The sequence below is a fragment of the Symphalangus syndactylus genome, chromosome 9 (genome assembly GCF_028878055.3).
Source record: "Symphalangus syndactylus isolate Jambi chromosome 9, NHGRI_mSymSyn1-v2.1_pri, whole genome shotgun sequence".
Taxonomy (NCBI): domain Eukaryota; kingdom Metazoa; phylum Chordata; class Mammalia; order Primates; family Hylobatidae; genus Symphalangus; species Symphalangus syndactylus.
The window spans coordinates 35825975-35843906 of NC_072431.2; the positions used below are offsets into that span (position 1 = coordinate 35825975).

Here is a 17932-nt window from a genome sequence, read left to right on the forward strand (position 1 = left end):
TTTCCTACATTTTCCTATCTTCTTCTGAGCCCTTCAAACTGTTCCAACCTCTGCCTGTTACCCATTTCCAAAGTTCCTTCCATATTTTTGGTTATCTTTTCAGCAGTACCCCACTCTACTAGTACCAATTTACTGTAATAATCAGTTTTACACTTTTAAATCACACTGCTGATAAAGACATACCCAAGGACTAGGCAATTTACCAAAGAAAGAGGTTCAATGGATTTACAGCTTTACATGGCTGGGGAAGCCTCACAATCTTGGTGGTAGGCAAAGAGAGAACTTGGTGCAGGAAAACTCTCATTTTTAAAACCATCAGATTATTCACTATCATGAGACGATCACAGGAAAGACCCATCCCCATGATTCAATTATCTCCCACTGGGTCCCTCCCATAACACGTGGGAATTATGGGAGCTTCAAGATGAGATTTGGGTGGGGACAAAGAGCCAAATATATCAAGAAGCATATTATATAACTTGCATTATACATAAACATAGAAATTAGAGATAATACGACATAAATATAAATATTGATATTCTAAAAGTTACCTCCAAAGATCTTCTGGCTCATTCCATCAGTGACATGCATTCTGCTTTGGAGTTCACTGGTATAGAGGTGAGTATAGCATGTACACAGATAATTTCAATAAAGTTGTCACTTATGTGATTAACAGTAAACAGACAGTGCTAAACATGGAAAGAGCTCAGAAAAGACTGTCTGGAGAAGGAGACACTAGAGCCCAGCCTTTAAGTATAAACAGGAGCTAGTAACACAAAAAAAGGAGGAAGAGAATGAATAGACGAACATTCCAACCAGTACAAGCAATTTATGTAAAAGCAAAATGGTGCGAAGACAAGAGGGTGATTATAAAGGAATTCAGGACTAATGAAATGTAGAATCAGAGATGGAGCAATGATGTTGAAGAAGAATGGGGAAGTTAATTTTAAAAAGTAGCTTCGATCTTATCAAGGTATGGAAAATCTTTGAAGAAATTTAAGAGGATGAATGAAAGTCATGATCAGATATTTGTTTTGGATTAGCCTCTAGGCAGCTGTATTGGGAATGGATTTGAAAGTATGCAAATATCACCAGGGAAACTCATTGGTAGCCTAGCTCTATATCCAGCTGAGAAACAAAGAATAACAGAATTAATGTGGTGGCAGTGAAGACGCAGCTCCCAGGAGGGGATGAGTAGTAACATAAGGAAAGAAACCAGTAGAATTTGGTAGTGATTTTCTGTAAGTGACTGGTAAGTAAGAGGGAATAATCTCAGCTATTTTGTAGTTTTCTAATTTAGATGACTGGCGACTTTTAACTGAGATGGTGAACATGGCACAGTGGCAGAAAAAGATTTAATGTTTAATGTATTGGGGAACCTCCATAGAGTTCTTCATAATGGCTGCATTAATTTGCACTTACACCAACAGTGTAAAAGTGTTCCATCTTCTTGACAACCTTGCCAGTACCTGTTATCTTTTATTTTTTTGATATTAGCCATTCTGACTGGTGTGAGGTAATATCTCATTGTGATTTTAGTTTGCATTTCTTTTTTTGCACTTTTAAAGTGATTAATAATGTAGAATACTTTTTCATAGGCTTGTTGGCCATTTTTATGTCTTCCTTAAGAAATGTCTATTTAGGATAAAAACTCTATGAATTAGGTATAGAAGGAATGCACACAATACATCATACATGTACAATGTACACAACACAATACAGGTCATATATAAAAAGCCCACAGCTAACATCATACTTAATGGTAAAAAGTTGAAAACTTGTTCTCTAAGATCAGGAACAAGGCAAGGATTTTCACTCATGCCACTTTATTCAGATAGTACTGATGGTTTTTGCTAGAACAATTAGGCAAGACAAGAAATAAAAGGCATCCAAATAGGAAAGGAAGGAGTGAAATTGTTGCTGTTTGCTGATGACATAGAAAGCTCTAAAGACTCCACCAAAAAACTATTAAACTTGATAAACAAATATGGTAAAGTTATAGGATAAAAGATCAACACTCAAAAATTAGTAGCATTCTTATAGACTATTCAAAAAACAAATCAAGAAAACAATCTCAATTATAATAGTGCCAAAAAAACTTAGGAATAAATTAACATGGAGATAAAAGATTGTGCACTGAAAACTATAATACATTGAGGAAAGAAATTGAAGACACAAATAAATGAGAAGATATCCTATGTTCAACTTTTCTAGAAGAGTATAGATTGGAAGAATAAATATTGTTAAAAATTTCCATACTGCCCAAAGAGATCTACAGATTTAATGCAATCCCTTGTATTGGAATAAAAATTCTAATGTCACTTTTCACAGAAATAGGAAAAAAATTCCAAAATTCATATGGAACCACACACACCCAAAAACCAAATAGCCAAGACAATCTTGAACAAAAAACAAAACAAAAACAAACAAACAAACAAAAAACCCAAAGCTGGAGACATCACAGTACTGTTAACAGGATACTTGGGGTGTCACTTTTCTGGCAGGAAACCTGTGGCCAGTAGTGCCCTTGCCTGATTTTTGCTTGAGCCCATTGAGTTCATTCCATGCACTCAACCTGGCAGGCTGCACTCAGCTCATGCTACCAACCTGGATCCCATGCCTGCCAAGGATGAGCCAGGCGTGGAGTGGTGAGGGGTGTGTGAGCAAGCATGGGGTCCGGCCACTGCGCAGTCAGACACTGGCTGCTGCAATGGGGGAGCAGCTCCAGGTGCCGGCATAGGCACCGCTCTCTGCAAGGCTATAGCTGGACCAGGAACACTGTAAGCAGCTTCCCTGGCTGGCACTGGGAATGTGATGGTGCCCAGAAGCTTGGAGATGCCACGAACCACAGAGCCCAAAGATGGAGTCACAGCCCTGGCTCTGTTAGCTCCCAGGTCTAGGCTTCCTGAAGAGCTGCAGTTCTTCTCTCCTTCTCTTTGCCTGCGACATGGTGAAGAAGGGGCATGTTTTATCCCTGTTTGTGTTACAGATCTTCTAGACCCATCATTTTGGGGGTCCCAAGTTCTTGTCCTGTGTCCAGGAAGAATGTGGTACATGGACAAGTGGAGCATGAGCAGGGCAAAAAGGAGCTTTATTGAGTGATAGAATAGCTCAGAAGAGGCCCTGGAGTGCATAGCTCCTCTCTGCCAGACAGGTCATCACATCCAGTGTTCAGCTCTCAGCAGGTAGTAGGCCCTGAAGTAGGTAGCTCCTCTCTGCGGGCAGATTGTCCCATCGTCTTTCCAGCTCTCAGCACAGAGTAGGCCCTAGAGTGGTTTGCTTCTCTCTGCAGGCAGGTCATCCAGTTATCTGCTCAGCTCTGGCTGAGACCTGGGCTTATATGGGCCTCAGAGTGGGGGAAGTGCATGCCGATTGGTCCATGGGAGGCCATAGGGCAGCAGGGAAAAGGCACTCTGGTCCATGGGACTGGCAGCCTGTCCCCCAGCCTTCAGGCCCTCCCTGGCTTAAAGGTGGGGCTTCACAGGGGATCCACCCTCTTCTGCTCAGGAACCTGTCTACCTCCTGCTGCTGTTCATGGTGCCCAGGCTGTAGGTGTTAATGGGCACCTGCAGGACAGAACCAAGCTGCCTTTAGCCCCCCCATCAGTTTCCCTCCTCTGCTTGTCAGTGCCCAAAGTCTGGAGAGAACCAAGGCAGCAGAGGACTGGTGTGTCAGCTCCACCCAAGCATGTGCACACCTGGACAGGTTGTGACAGCACCTGGGCTTGGCCCCGACTTTGCTCCAAGATTGGAGTGGGCACAGACAGCAGGGAGAAGCCAAGCAGTGGGAGCAGGCATTTCTGAGCCTGTGAGGGCAGGGGGGGCCTTCCTGGGCCCCCAAGAGTGCAGGGACACCTGGGTCCACAGCCGTGGTTTGGACAGCTGCAGCTGCACCCAGGAGGGCAGGGCTCCCGCCTGCTCTGGCCCCAAGATCACAGAGATGCCCAAGTCCACACCTATGACTTGCGTGGCTGCAGTGGCACCTGGAGAGCTCCTGCCCCAGCTTGGAAGGAATGGGGCTCACACTTGTCTCCAGCTCCTGCCGGACCCATGGAGCATGCAGGCCTAGCTGCACCTCCCTGCTGTAGCCGGCATGATAGCAGCAGCCACTCCAGATGACCCACTGCGGCCACCACTATCTGACTTCAAAGTATATTACAAAGAAATAATAGTAAAAACAGTATGATACTGACATAAAAATGGAAAAATTGACCAATGGAATAAAATAGAGAAACCAGAAATGAACTTAAAAATCCATGGTCAATTAATATTTCACAAAGCTGCCAAGAGCACACAATGGGGAATAGACAGTCTCTTTAATAAAGAGTGTTGAGAAAACTGGATATCCACATGCAGAAACATGAAACAATCTTTATCCTTTTATCTCATATTAGTTACAAAAGTCAACTTAAAATGGATTAAAGACTTAAACCTAAGACCTGAAACAGTAACTGTACTAGAAGAAAGCATAGGAAAACACTACATGACACTGGTCTGGGCAATGATTTTTTGGATTTGATTCTAAAAGATGAAGCAACAAAAGCAAAAGTAGGCCAAAGGGAATTATATCAAACTAACAAGTTTTGTACAGCAAAGGAAGCAATTAATAGGATGAAGAAATAATCTGCAAATTAGGAGAAAATATTTGCAATCAAAACATCTGATAGGGAGTTAATATCCAAAATATATAAGGAACACAAAAAACTCAATAGCTAAAAAACAAATAACCTGATTAAAAGATAGGCAAAGGACTTAACATTTCTATCAACAGTATATGATGGGGAAACAAATATGTAATTTAAAAAACTTTGCTAATTTGATAGACAGAATATTACATTATTTTATTTCCATTTCTTTGACTACTATTCAGTATAAACAGTTTTTATTATTTATTAGCTCTTCCTCCTTCTCTCCCTGTCCTTTCTCTCTCTCTCTCTCTCTTTTCTCTTTCTTTCTCTCTCTCTCTCTTTCTATTGCCCTTTCTTTTCTTTTAGCCCATTTTTCTACTGGGGTCTTGTTGATCTTCTCATTAATTTGTGGATGTCCTTAAATAATAAGGCTACTCAAACTCCACTGTCATCTATGAAATAAACATACTTTAAGTAGTTGGCCATTTATCTCTTTATGTTGTTTACGATTGTCCATCCCTTCATATTCTATACTTTACCTATTTTTAAAAATAATAATTAGATATGTTTTCAGGAAATTTGGAGCCTACTGAAAAACACGAAGAAGGCAATAAATCTAATCTATATCCCACCATCCAGACATACCACTTTTAATTTATGCATGTGTGTGTGTGACATTTATATGTGTGTACATATGTAATTATCCTTTCTTACATGCACATACATCGTTTAAGAGTACAAATAGTGGCCAGGCACGGTGGCTCATGCCTGTAATCCCAGCACTTTAGGAGGCCGAGCAGGGCGGATCATGAGGTCAGGAGATCGAGACTATCCTGGCTAACACAGTGAAACCCCGTCTCTACTAAAAATACAAAAAATTAGCCGGGCATGGTGGTGGGCACCTGTAGTCCCAGCTACTCAGGAGGCTGAGGCAGGAGAATACCGTGAACCTGGGAGGCGGAGCTTGCAGTGAGCTGAGATAGCTCCACTGCACTCCAGCCAGGGCAACAGAATGAGCCTCTGTCTCAAAAAAAAAAAAAAAGTACAAATAGCATCATACTTTAAATACGGTTTTCATAAACTTATTTTTCACTTATGTGTATATTTCAGATAACTCCCTAATCATAAAATATGCTGTGAAAACACCTTTATTTAATACCTCAGAAGGTTTACTTTGCATAGATATTTAATAATTTATTTAAAGACTTCTTCATTTTTGGACATGCAAATGTTTCCCATTTTATTACTTTAAATATTATCTCATAAACCTCTTTGTACATATTGCTTTGTGTTTATAATTATTGCCTTAATCTTTTCTTTATATTTGGAATTCCTAAGTCAGAGAGCATGCAGACTTTTAAGATTTTATGATACATAACGACAAATAGTCTTCTAGAAAAGTTGAACCAAATTCCTGGCCCATCTCTATAGTATGATATGGTCCATTTCTCCACATCCTCATCAGTGTTGAATGTATTTATGATAGCCTACACTGAGTGTTTACAATGTGCCAGACTCTATGCCTACTTTATTGATGAAGTATCCGAACATCAATAAAGTTTCAGCAGTTTGCCTAAGTCCTCACAGATAATTGGACAGTAGGGGTATACTCAAAGTTCAATAAGACCTTAACAGTGATGCTCTCTCAATATGCTATATTGTTTCCCAAAGCTTTATATTTTCAGATGACCATTATAAAGCAAATGTTTTTGATTCCTAATTATGTTGAGTCTTTTAATTTTTAAGTTTAGAGGTCATCAGAACTTTTTTGTGAAAAGCTCTCACAAGCCTTTGCCAATTATCCTAACGAGATTCATATTTATTTTTAATGATATCTAGTAATCTCCATATTTTAACAATATTGGCCATTTGTGTCATATATGCAGTGAATATTTTTTCAAGTGTTTTATTTTGAAAATAGAATTCAGAGGATTTTCTAATGTGCATGGATAAATTTTCCAATCAAAATCTCAGCAGGCTTTTTTGTAGATATCTACAAGCTAACTCTAAAATTCACAGTGTAATACAAAGGAATTAGAATACCAAAGCAATTTTGTAAAAGAAGAGGATTCACACTATCTGATTTCAAGACTTACTGTAAAGCTACTGTAATAAAGACAATGTGATAATAGAAAAAGTATAAATACATACATCAATCGGACACAATAGAGAGTAGAAATATACCTGCACAAATGTAATTGATTTTCCGATAAAAATGCAAAGTCAATTTAGTGGATAAAAAATAGTCTTTTATAAAAAAGTGATGAAACTATTAGATGTCCGTAAACATAAGTAAAATAGTGAACTTCAATCTTTCATAATATGCAAAAATTAACTCCAAATAGATCATATGACTAAATACAAAACATAAAATTATAATACATTTAGAAGAAAACATAGTTGAAAATCATCGTGACCTTGGGTTAAGCAAAGACCTCTTAGATATAACATCAGGTTGGGAGTGGTGGCTCATGCCTGTTAATCCCAGCACTTTGGGAGGCTGAGGCGGGTGGGCCACTTGAGGTCAGGAGTTCAAGACCAGCCTTGCCAAGATGGTGAAACCCCGTCTCTACTAAAAATACAAAAATTAGCCGAGCGTGGTATCACACGCCTGTAGTCCCAGCTTTTCGGGAGGCTGAGGCAGGAGAATCACTTAACCCAGGAGGCGGAGTTTGCAGTGAGCCTAGATCGCACCACTGCACTCCAGCCTGGACAACAGAGCAAGACTCTGTCTCCAAAAAAAAAAAAAAACCAAGAAGAAAAAAAAAGAAATATATAACATCAAAATCATAATCCACAGAAGAAAAAAACTGATATCATGACTTTACCAAATTTAAAACTCTAAAAGGATGTGGTCAAGAAAACAAAAAAAAAGCACACCACAGACAGAGAGAAAATGTTTGCAAGTCACATATTTCCTACAGGATTTTTATGCAGAATATTTATAAAGAACTCTCAAAACTCAAAAATAGAAAACAACTTAGTATAATTTGGGCAAAATATATGAATAAACACTTCACAAAAGAAAACAAACAGATGGCAAATAAGCAGAAGAAAACATGTTCAATGTTATTATTCATTAAGAATATGCAAATTAAAGCCAGAGTAATAATTAGAATGGTTAAAATAAGTAAAATAAAAACTGATAATACCAAGTGTTGGTGAAGGCGTGGAGCAATGAGAATATTCATCCTTTGCTGGTAGAAATTTCGGATGGTTTGTCATTTTGGGAAACAATTTTGCAATCTGAGAAAGCTAAACATACACTCATCATGTGATACACAATCCCTCTAGGGTATTAGCCCATGATAAATAAAAACTTCAGTTCTCACACAAATTTCTACGTGGATATTTATAGCATATTCAAACCACCAAAAACTAAGCAACCTAAATATCTTTAAGTGGATGGATGAATAAACAAACCATGGTACAGTCATACAAATAAATACTACTTAACAATACTAAGGAAAAAAATATTGATACATGCAAGAGCATGAATGAATCTCAATGCATTATGAAAGAGGTCAGATGGTAAAGATTACATTCTCTGTGTTCCATTGATAAGATATTCTAGAAAAGGCAAAACTGTAGTGACCTAGAGCAGATTAGTTGCCAGGGATGAAGGTAAGGATAAGTTGACAAGGGGAAGTGCAGGAAACAGTAATGGAAATGTTCTGTAATTTGATTGTTGTGAAAGTTACATGACTCTGTACAACTGTCAAAACTCACAAAACTGTACACCAAGAAGTGTGAATTTTACTGTTTATAAGTTTAAAAACGAATAAATGACTTGGCTTTCTTGCATTGCTTAAATACTTTTCTAGGCCAAAGTCACATAAATACCTATAAGCTATTGAATTTATTCAATGTTCAATAATATTTTAAAATATTATTTTAAATCTTTATTTAAATTTTACTTTAATATTGTGTAATGCACAGATCACACCTTATTTTCCCCCAAGTAGTTAAAAAATTGTTCTAGTACCATCTACTCAATAAGCCATAGTCCTTCCCTCCTCCCCCTATTTGAATTGTCTCTTTTATCAGACACTAATTGTGTGTACCTGGGTTTGTTAATTGACTACCCATGGAGAGCTTCTTCACTGAGTTATGATTATTTTGGCAGTGCACTTTATGATCGCATGTATGGTTTTGGACTCTTTATTTTATTGCTCTGATGTATGCTTTTGTGTGTGTCCTTGTTAGACATTGATAGTCCATAGACATTTAGCATAACTTGTAATTTTGTAGCTTAGCTGAAGTAAAGGGTTGGAGGCATTGACCTCTATGTCATTAACAAAGTCATAATAACAGCTTTGCTTGATTAGGAAGAACAAGAAGAACCAAAGAGCAATAGACTGAAGATGCATCTCCAGGGAGCACTGTCATTTGAATAGGAGTAAAATATCAAGAACTTTTGTGGGCATGTTGTTTGACCTCTATGGTGTTTACTGTTTTCAGTTAGCCAACTTCACTCATTTATACTACCTATAGCCACCTATTGGGGTTTGAGTTTGTGGTTTGTGACTTTCTGGATGGAAGAATAGAGACAGAAGAGCCAGTGAGAGGGGTCTTTACAAAAAGATCCACAAGATGTGAGGGAAACCAAGAGGGAGCAGTGAAAGCAGAAAAATGTAATTAACAATGTCAAATACCCATGAGAGAATCAGTCAAGATAAGGGCTGTGGGTCATCTGTGCCTTCAGAAAGTGCATGCTCTGTTAAATGGGGTTAGAAATCAGACTGCACTGTGCTGAGGAGTAACTGAATCTTAGAAATTGGAGATAATGAATGTAGACTACTGCTTGGAGAGCTTGAATGAGTCGAAGAGGACAGAAATTGGATGGTGGTGAAGAAAGAGGTTGGTTTGATTTTGTTTGTCAGTTTGCTTTTTTGGATAGGAGTGTGAAGAACATGAATGGCTGAAGGAAAAGGGCCAGCAAGGAAGAAAAAGTTGGAGATAAAGGACAAAAAAGAAATAATTAATGGCAAAAGGTCTCAGCCTCAGTGATGGGAAGTAAAATCAAACATAGGCTTTGCCTTGAATAGCAGGAAGGACTCCTGAGCCTTCTTAGAGATTGGAGGAAAGAAAAAATGTTTATAGACCTAGTTGATTTGATGCTGGAGGGGATTGCAAAGATTCACAAGTAGTTTCCACACAATGACCTCAATTTTCTTGTTAAAATAGCAGGTGCACTAAGAGTGAAAGGGAGAGATTGTGTGGCTTGAGTGGGGTAATGAACTTTTGAAATAGTGGCCAACCACAGTCAGAATGAAAGGATTAGTGAATGCTATTAAGGGGCTACCTCAGATTAGAACACCACAAATCTGCAGAGTGGTGTAATTGCCCCTGTAGCACTCATGAATATGAGTACAAGAAAGGGTTCACTATAGCTCGGGTTCATGGTTGCATGTACTGTGTAAGAAAGGAGTGGCTGGAGAGCTGTGGGAGGTAAGCTGCTAGTTTCCAAGCAAACTTCCAAGCACAGCTAGCAGAACATGGAAATATTAAAGGCACTAAAAGTCTAATTTTATTCTAAGCAAAAGAAGTGAAAGGAAAAGAGTTTATCATTTGTAACCTAACTTCACCCCGCTGATTACATTAGTGAATGCTATTGAGGGGCTAGCTCAGTTTCAATGTAATCACCCCAATGATTGCATTAGGGGTGGAGTCAGGTTACATATGTAATAAACTCTTTTCCTTTCACTTCACCTATTTTTACCTTATTTCTTCTTTACCATTGTTTTCCCACTTATTTTATGTTGTCGTATTATTTTGTAAAACATGTTTTAGATACAAGGCCAAGTATAAGCAAATAAAAGTAAAATAAAAACATACAGATGATCAAATAGAGGTGAATTTACTTTAGCAAGGGAAACTGATATTTAAAGTGTATCTGTTAAGCTGTTTTTTGTTTGTTTGTTTATTTGAGACAAGGTCTCACTCTGTCACCCAGGCTGGAGGGCTGGAGTGCAGTGGCATGATCTCAGCTCACCACAACCTCCACCTTCCAGGTTCAAGTGATTCTCATGCCTCAGCCACTTGAATAGCTGGGACTACAGACACACACCACTATACCCAGCTAATTTTTTTGTATTTTTTGTAGAGATTGGGCTTTGCCATGTTGTCCAGGCTAGTCTCAAACTCCTGGACTCAAGTGATTTACCCGCCTCCACCTCCCAAAGTGCTGGGATTACAGGCATGAGCCACCATGCCTGGCCTTGTTGAGCTGTTTTAATTGAGAACAAGATGCTGGAGGTGCTAAGGAGGTTTTGTGGTTGTTGTAGTAGAGTGGATGGAAGTTTACTGAGATTGTAGAAGTTAGGGCTGGCTTAACGCTTCTCAATCTGGGCTAATTTTTGCTGTGAGGGGACATGGGTCAATGCCTGAAGACATTTTTGTTTGTCATAACTAAAGATGAAGTGCCAATGGCATCCAGTACCAGAAATGCTGCTAAACGCCCTACAGTGCAAAGGACAGCTCTCTCCCCACCCCCAATAAAGAATTATCTGGATCCAAATCTCAATAGTGCTAAAGTTGAAAAACCCTGGATTAGATAAATTATTTGCCAGAATGATGGAAGAATAAGAATGCTAGGAAATTACTTGGAGAACTTGAAGACAGGGTCAGAGAAGAAAGAGCCACCTAGAGCATGGGCATACCAGGTAATGTGAAATTCATGTGGATGTTGGTTTGTGAGAGAATGGAAGAATCATTATTTGGAAAAATCCTAGGGAACTGGATTTGTGGTACAGAGTTGCAAATGATTCCTGGGTTAGCAATTTTGTAAAGCAAATGAAGGGAGGATGAAAGCAAGCGAATTTTTTTTTTTTTTTTTTTTTTATTTATTTATTTATTTTTTTTTTATTATACTTTAGGGTTTTAGGGTACATGTGCACAATGTGCAGGTTTGTTACATATGTATCCATGTGCCATGTTGATTTCCTGCACCCATTAATTCGTCATTTAGCATTAGGTGTATCTCCTAATGCTGTCCCTCCCCCCTCCCCCCACCCCACAGAGTTCGTGTCCTTTGTAGGGACATGGATGAAACTGGAAAACATCATTCTCAGTAAACTATCGCAAGGACAAAAAACCAAACACCGCATGTTCTCACTCATAGGTGGGAACTGAACAATGAGAACTCATGGACACAGGAAGGGGAACATCAAGCAAGCGAATTTAAAGAAAGCATATGCTATTTTCTGCCTGCTTTTGAAAAGTCAAGTTTCAGTTATCCTCAACCAGAGTTTCTAGTTCTTTCCATTGACGTTTCCAGATGAGTACAACAAAGGTCAATATTGGTTTGGAAAGAATCTATCCCTAACAGAGAAAAACTGCATGAGAAGTATTTGTTCCCCTATAACCTTCAACCAGCCCACTGCATCTCTAATTTTCTTTTCTTTTTTTTTTTTTTGGCTTTGCCATAACAGAAAACACAAGCTGTCTCTTTGTGGTTAACCTTACAGAGCTGACCATCAATTCTTTCCACAATACGGCATGTAATAAACACTCTCTAATTTGGTTTAATTAAGAAAGAGCCTCTTCCAGCCTGAGCAACAAGTAAGACCTTGTCTCTACAAAAATTTTGTTTTAAAAATTACCCAGGTATGGTAGTGCATGCCTATAGTCTCAGCTACTTGGGAGGCTCAGAAGAATCACTTGAGCCCAGGAGGTTGAGGCTGCAATAAGCCAAGATCCTGCTACTATGCTCCAGTCTGGGCAACAGAGAGAGATCTTGCCTTAAAGAAAAAAAATATATATAGATATAGATGATATAGATATAGATATAGATAGATAGATAGATATAGATAGATAGATGGATAGATAGATGGATAGATAGATAGATAGATAGATAGATAGATAGATAGATAGATACAAAGAGAGCCTCTAAACAATTGTGAGCTTTACCTTGTGTTTCTTTTAATAATCTAATATTGGACACATGTCCTTTAGATGATACACTGCTTACAATATCTGCTTTTTGGAAGACTGAAAAAAACACAATACTTAATAGATTTTGAAATCCCTTAATCCAAATTTTGTTTTATTTATTTGCATGGCCAGGTATTTAATTCACATTGACTTATTCTCAATGAAAACAAAATGACTCAACTACTTTTTCAGCATACAAAATCAGCTAAACCTCTCAACTCCAACTAGTAAAGTCAAGACTGAATGACTTTTAAAATAACACCACTTTATATGATGAGTTCTAAACTATAGATGGATTTCAAGAAAACAGGCAGGAGTATTTGGGCCTTCAATATTTCCAGACTCCTGTGCTCAGAACGAAACATTGAATGAAAATATTCCAACCAGATTACCATAAAAAAACCCTGATCTCTCATTTGTTAATGATTGCACAAAATTGATTTAATTTCCAACTCTATATATTTTCTAATAAAAATGCACATAGACCTATGTCCTTTAATATTATCTCATTTCATATACTTGTAGTAACTGTATCATCATTTCTAAAAAATAATATTTTTTCTTTCTGGTGAAATTGAAACTGATTTTACATACATTTACAACATATATCTTACTAATGATTTGGAAAACTTACCATCAGGTGTTGTATTTCATCGTCCTTGTTTTTAGTTGGTACTATGCGAACGGAAGTGACATCTATCTCTTTTGTGTAAATTATGTCATGCAAAGTCATTAGATTTATTTAAAAATTCTACCTCTGCTTACACTCTACATTCCCTTTCTTCTTCCCCTTTTCTCCATGGTACTTATAACCATCAAACACAAGATATAATTAATTTTGTTTTTTATTACCTATTTCCATCCACTAGAATGTAATTTCCACTCAGGCAAGAATAGTTTATTTTATTCACTGCTGTCACTCCCCGGCAATCCACCCTAAACCCCCGTGCACATAGTAGGCACTTGACAAATATTTTTTGAATGATTATGGTTGTTATATAAATTAATTTAGCTGCTTCTCTAATGGCATAATGAGGCAAGGAATCTTTTCACTGGTTTTTCAAAAAAGAAGTTTACTATTTTAAATTACTTTACTTGCATTAACTTCATAAGTCACTACCCTTTTAAAAAGGTTTTCTTGAGAAGTACAGTGCTGTGCAACTTCATTTCAAGCTGAGTCTGCATTCCCACCCATTTCAAATCCCTGTACTCACCTACCTACTATTTGCATATGATCCCTTACAGATTTATAGCATTCAATCCCTTTCAAACCTACAAGTCTTTCTAGGTCATTGGGGAGACGGTTTAATTCTCTGATGAGCTTAGTAAGGAAATCCAATGTACTTGAATTAAAAAAAAAATGTAGGAAATGCCACCTTTGCTCTTTTCATAGGTGATTGCACAACTATATTCTATAACATTAAATTTGCAGTTGTGTCAAGACTTTTCTTTCCTAAAATCTCATATTTCTTACTTGTGTCGTACTTCAAGAGCTACTTTCATAAAAAAATCAGTTGGATGTGGGTTGTAATGGAGCAACATTTACATTGGTATAAGCTGCCAGTATTCTAGGCTAATAGAAGCTATGATGTGAAAATACAAATAATCCCCAAATAATTCCCATTTAGCTTTAGAATTAATTACATGCCCTTATAAAATCTGGCTTGTCTTTTTAATTATATGTTGCTTGAGTTAATATTAAAATTAATTTCTAAGTAACATATTGGTTGGGAAATTTTTGAGAACAGGAACCATATCTTATTCATTTAGAAAGAACCAGCCTGGGTGACAGAGCGAGACTCTGTCTCAAAAAAAAAAAAAAAAAAAAAAAAAAAGAAAGAACCAAAGTGTTTAGCCCATTTCTTTGCATATGCTAAGTCCTAAATAAATGAATAAACCCTTGGAAGAATGAGAAATAGATACAGCTACTGAAGACATGCCTGACCAAGACAATCAAAATGAAAGATCACATTTTTTTCTTTTAAAATTATGAATATTTGGTATTGGGTCCCACAATACAAACACATCAAAAATCGCCTACTTTTTCAAGGTATCCAATTAGACTAAACCACTTTAACCTACATTTATAACTTCTAAATGAATATTGTACACTAATTTGTTATTACAATAAGGTGCTTAATAATGGGTAGGCTTATTCTTCTTTTCCAGTTATATCATCCTAAACAACTTAGAAAAGATTCCCAAGATCCTCCTATTCCTTCACATTAATTGTCATTTTATCGAAGCCACATTTTCCAATGATAGCATTATTTATTTGGCTGTAGTTAAAGAAAGTCAGGGAATGGAATTCAAGGAATCTCAGAAGGATTGCTGATTAGCTATCCTTCTAAACTACGTGTATATGTGTGCATGTTGCAGCCAAAGACACAAAAGAAATGAAAAATTCACTAAATATGTTTATATTTAACAATCAGAAAGAAAAATTTATAGAAATGTCAAATACTTATTTTTATGCTAATAGTGCTACCCTTTAAAATGAAGCAAATTATAACAACCAGTAGTTCTCTATTAAGGCAATTTTTTATTGTCCCTAATGAAACTAAATACTGTATGTCTGATATAAATGGACTTTTTTTTAATCTTGAGGAGACTTTGTTTAAAACATGTATTTTAAGTAAGACCATTTTTCCTTATTATCCAATTACACATTAGAAACTTGAAACAGATGCACAGATTATATCCCCAATCTGTAAAAGCATGAGAATAATAATGTATAAACTGCTAACCTTGAGATCTCAGGAACTCCAGTATTTTCCTGAAGACTCTATGCCTCTGAAAACATATTTTCAGTCTGTTGATATTTCCTCATTTTTTCCTTAAAAAAGAAAATACGTTTCAGCATGTTATGTAAGGTTATGTTTTCAAAGAGCAAACTTACTAAAGGTGCCAACATCGTGATTACACAGGAGAAAATCAATAGAAATCTTAAACTGTAAGTAAAGCATTAAATACAGAACTGAATAATCATATGGTATATAATTTAGCAAAGAAAGAATATTCTTAGAACAATGTAGTAAATTTCTAATGATCCGTACATAGTTTAACTCATTTATTTATCTGGTTTTCAATCAACAAATATTATTTGGGACAATAAGTTAAAGATGTATCCATTTTATTAACCGCATTACACTAGGCTTAAGCAACTTTCTAGTCTTTAGGAGATTCATATCTTCGAAACACACAAAAATCCAGGGAAATCAACCAAAATGTTGTAGCTTTTGACAGTCAATAAAAATCACAATGAATATTTGTTAGAGTTCTTGATTTATTTGATTTGCTTAAAGGAAACTATTTAATTATAAAATTAACTCAAATATTTATATATTCATGATTTAAGATAACTTAGGCTTTAAGAAAATATACAAAATATTCTTTAAAATTACATACATTAACAAAAATGTTGTTCTTTAAAATTACAGTGCCATAATTAGAAGTGATTAGTGCAACCATTTGGACAGATGATGAAACACGGGCAGTAATGATATATACTTTTTATTTACCCACACTAAAATGTATATAATCACATTTTCTAAACCACTAATGAATTTTCTACTCTTGTATGTCAAGGTAATATTACCAAGTCCACATAAAAATGTAAAAATTTTCTTTAAAAATGAGATAGAGAAGCTTGTTCATTGATTATGTTTCCATAGTAGGCAGAACAGAGCTATCATTGATCATAGCCAATGACAATAGCTAGTGTAGAAATTCTACAAATATGTTACCTGAATGAACAAATACCCTACACAAGCAACTTATTCTGCTGTAATTTGAGCAAACAAAATACCACAATCTTTAAGAAAAAAATTTGTCACAGGCAAATTGTACCTCCAGGATTCTCTTTTTTCCTTTAAACTTTATCAATATCAACATAGATATGCTGAGATAAAGATTTGGAATAAACTGGATGAACTGTGATACAACAATAGCACAGAAATATCAAATTGTGATTGGAATTACAGAGCTAATAGAGGTTATTGAGTCAGTTTGGTTCTGAGCAACCCCAGATTTGGTAGATGAACTTAAGAAACCTCAGAAAAATGCAATCAAAATTCAATTTTACTATTTTTAATGATTTTTAGATTTTTAAAAAATTGACAGATAACACTGTATGTTTTTATCATTTACAACATGTTTTGAAGTATATATGCATTATGGAATGGTTAATTCTAGCTAATTAATAAATTATACTACCTCATATAGTTATCATTTTTGTGGTGAGAGTATACAGCAACCTCTCTGTTTACGTTTTTCAAAAATACAATATAGCATCATTAACTATAGCCACCTTGCTGTACAATTTTAGGTATAATTTTAAGTATCTTAAAATTCTATTGAGAACATTACACATTCAAATGATGGCATACTGAAGACCAATGAAGACATAACTTGAATCATCCTTTGCACTTATTTTGAGGAACATTTAACAATGGAGCTTTTCCTGTTTTCTCTGTTAAAGATGAATATCCTGAGATTACAATCCAAGAAATTAAAAGCCAACAAGAAAGCAGCAAGCAAGGATACAAACAGATCTCTGTGTCCACTAAATATAGACTTTAAAAAGTTATAAAATATTTGTGGCAGGGCACAGTGGCTCATGCCTGTAACCCCAGCACTTTGGGAGGGCAAGGTGGGCAGATCATTTCAGCTCAGGAGTTGAGAGCAGCCTGGGCGACACGGTGAAACTTCATTTCTACTAAAAATATAAAAATTAGCTGGGCATGGTGGTGCACGCCTGTAATTCCAGCTACTTCGGTGGCTGAAGCACAAGAATTTCTTGAATCCAGGATGTGGAGGTTGCAGTGAGCCGAGATCATGCCACTGAACTCCAGCCTGGGTGACAGAGCAAGACCCTGTCTCAAAAAAAAAAGAAAAAAAAAAAAAAAGAAAGGAAAAGAAAAACATATTTGCAATTAAAACAAAATAATTAAATTAGATGTTGAGTTGAATATGTCTATAAATAGCATTCATAATTTAAGGTCAACTTTTCTTGTTAGTGAAAATAAATTCCCTATTAAATGTAATTTCTTATTAAGATACCATTTAAAATTTCATTCTAGAAATAAAAGTTTCTGCTGCTGTAAAAAGAAAATGAGGACGCTATATCCTTCAAGCTGCCTATTTTACAAATAAGAAAACTGACTGTATTTGTGATCTGTAACTAAATCTAAAGAAAAAAATTACGTATTTTTGACTACCCATTATTAAAGTTGAAATTCGAAAACATAATTGTATTCGACAGCCAAATAAATAGAAGTCTTTCTTTAGGCATTAAGATATTCTATTGAGGAAAGCAAAAATACTGAGAAATCTAGTGATCTAAATTTATATATATATATATATATTTTT

At 36.2% G+C, this 17932-nt stretch overlaps 1 protein-coding gene across 2 annotated transcripts in view; it reads right to left on the minus strand.

Moving 5' to 3' along the window:
* The window catches only part of CSRNP3 (cysteine and serine rich nuclear protein 3), a 215760-nt gene that overhangs the window by 157172 nt on the left and 40656 nt on the right, over positions 1–17932 (minus strand). For both annotated transcript variants that reach the window (XM_055291926.2, XM_055291925.2), the window contains exon 3: positions 15310–15398. The gene's annotated coding sequence lies outside the window, so the exon portion shown is untranslated. The remainder of the gene's footprint in view (positions 1–15309; positions 15399–17932) is intronic.